The sequence below is a fragment of the Crocuta crocuta genome, unplaced genomic scaffold, assembly GCF_008692635.1.
Source record: "Crocuta crocuta isolate KB4526 unplaced genomic scaffold, BGI_CrCroc_1.0 scaffold2194, whole genome shotgun sequence".
NCBI classification, from domain to species: Eukaryota; Metazoa; Chordata; class Mammalia; order Carnivora; family Hyaenidae; genus Crocuta; species Crocuta crocuta.
Genome location: NW_027530402.1, coordinates 90883 through 93954, shown reverse-complemented (window position 1 = coordinate 93954; position 3072 = coordinate 90883).

Genomic DNA, 3072 nt, shown 5'->3' with positions numbered 1-3072 from the left:
GCGGGGGAGGGTAACAGTACAAAAAAATTTTGAATTGCCCTAAATGAGTGCACCCATAGTCTGTATATTTACAGTTCTCTTTGTCTGTCTGTCTTTCTCTCTCTTTAGCATTCAGTTCGTATTTCAATTGTTTTTTGAGGTCTCTTATTTGGTGATAGTTTTTTTCTGAAGATGTCAAGAAAGCATTTCGCCTAGGGGGGTGTGTGTGTGTGGAATGTCACTCTTACACTCCTCCTTGGGAAGAGAGAGACAGCAGTGGGAAGGCTGGGCATGATCTGATCAGAGTGCCTTTGAAAGGAGAGCTCTTTGTTTTCAAAGGTCATGGTGGGAAACAATAACAGTTGGTATGAGTTTGCACCTAGGAAGATAGTGTTTGGGATCCACTTGGAGAGAATTCACATGAAAAGGTTGAGGCGATAATGCTGGGAGCCCAAATGGTGCTGTCAAAACATCACAGGTAGTCACTGCAGGGTAGTACAGAAGGTGTTAGAGAGTGGTGTCATTTATTGAAATGTATCTGCTGATTTAACCTTTGCTAATTAAATGGTCCCCATGATGTGTGTTTATTTGGGGATAGTTATGAGTTTTGCAGCAGCATGTGTTTGGCACTGTGGAAAGTGCCATTTCTAAAGAGAGGAGGTAAACATGGAAGGGGCTTGGACATAATTTGTTCAGGAATACTGGCCTTGTAAAAATGGGAAGAGTTGGAATGAATAATAGCTTTCTGTCCCTTTTTTACCACTGTTCCCTAACTCTCTTATGTTTCTTGGAAAAAGCAGACGACAGGGCCATGGTGAACAATTTTAGCTCTTAAAGAGTACTTTCTCTTTGTGTTTTTTTTTTTTTTTTGTTACAGCTCTCAGAGTGTCACTCTGATCCTATGTCACAGGGTGGGAATGGGAATGGGGCTTGGGAGGAAGAAGAAAGAAAAAGTGCAAGAGACTTCAAAGACTTTTCTTGACCCCTTCCCAAATCTTCTTGGTATTTCATAAGGATCAGAAACTGCATCCACTATGGTGGATATTGCATCCCTCCCTTGCGTAGCAGGTCTTCATCTATGGTTGTTGCTTTTAATGACTTCCCTTGTGATGCCTGGGACAGTGTGTGTGCATGTGCGTGGACGTGTGTGTGTGTGTGTGTGTGTGTGTATAGTGGGGTGGGGACACTAACTAGAAATTGGGCAATCACTTTGGGCATAAAGGAACAGAATTTTAGGGAGCCATCAACATGATATACCTCATTCTAGTTCCTCTTCTAGAAAATCCATAGTATATAGAATTACATGCTGCTATTAAATTAATCAATGAATTAAAAACTTTACAAGGGCAAGGACCGTTTAAAAAAATTCTCAGTCCCTAACACAATGCTGGGCACACATCCAGCATTTGTTGATTTCATAAGGGATGTGGTTGAGTTTTGTGTAATGAGGTAATCTTGGCAAATCACTGATCTGCTTTGCAACTCTGCTTCCACATCTGCAAAGTCTCTTTACCTCCCAGGGATATCATAAAGATTAAATAAGAAGATGACTTTAATAATGACACTTTCCAGTATTGTGCTGTTTCCTCCATTTTCTTTTTTTCATTTTCTCTACTATAGGGGTTGTAACCTAAGTAAGGAGACCAGATATACAGGCTGAAGAAAGTTTGACTTTGGCTTTTTGTTGTTGTTGTTGTTGTTGTTAAAGTTTTTCTTCCTATGAGAACTTCATCAGGTAGCTGGTCAAATTGGGTAGAATGGTATATACCTGAGATGCAACAAAAGTCAAACTAGTAGATGATCCACATTTTTGCAGCAAAGGCAGAAGGTTGGGTTGAGGAAGTTGCAGGGGGTGGGGAAGGGGACAGAGAAAATGAATTTATGTGATGGCTAATCATTTTGGAGCTTGAAACAAATATTTTAAAAACACGTCTCAGAAAACTCCCTTAAGCTTGTCAGTGATACAGTCTTCATATCTTGGTATCTGAGTATTTACTATAAATTTTAACTTTTTTGAACAAAACCTTTTACTCTATCTTTTTGATATCAGGACAGCAATATTATCCTCACACACTGGCTCAAATCTAAATGTAAGGATATCCTCATTTTGGTCTTCTTCTACTACCATTCAGCATTGTTTCAGTGGTGTGGCTGAAATTTTAAAGATAAAAAAATCTTACTAATTTTAACTCTAGCCTTAGCGACCCAAAGAGCGCTTTGTCCCAGAGAACTGACTCAGGCTGCACAGCATTGTAGTTGGTATCTAGGGCCCCCTGTTCCTCAGCAAAAGTTGGATCAAAAATACTGAGGATGGTCACTAGATGTCCCTCTTGTGTCTCTAAAGAGGCTGAATAGGTGGGGCTCCTTCAGGATTGAAGAGATGCTATGAAAGAGAACTTTCTTTTTGTTTTTATTATCTTCATACAGAACATTTCTTTCCCCCAGAATGTTTTATTAAGTTAATTAATAAACTCCTGATCATGAAGGTGGTTTCAGCTACTCATTTCTTCAATAGCTTTGTTGGAGTATAATAATCAAGAGTGCCTATTAGGAAAAAAAACCCACATTCTGGGAGAAAGTGGTGTTAGGATTATCTGCAGAAACAGACTGGGAGGATGGAAGAGCTATTGTTTTGGAGGGGAGGTGTAAGTATCACTCTGAGCTTTGGGGTGATGGCAAAGAAGGAAAGCAAAGATACACTCCTCTACCTCTTTCATAGCCTGGTTTCCATAAAAGCCATTTAGTATAGCTGGAAGTACTTGGGGTGTTCTGCTTAGAAATGAGAGATGCCTCAAGTGTGAACAGCGAGCTGGAAGCAGGGAACCTGATCTCCTTAGTGAAGAGCATGTTTGTCTTTGCAAATGCAGAACATGTCTTTACAATGTGATTGCAATTACAAAGGTAATAACATTGTACGTGAATTGAATTCCCCTATTTATCCTTAAAAGACAACGTAATATAGACATTCTATTAGTACTCCCCAAGGTAAGAGGTCCGCAGCCTTCTTATCTTGTGTGCATCTTTACAGATGCCAAGGCAAATGTTAATCATTTTACCTGAGTAATTCTTCCATTTCTCATTGCCTGGGGAATT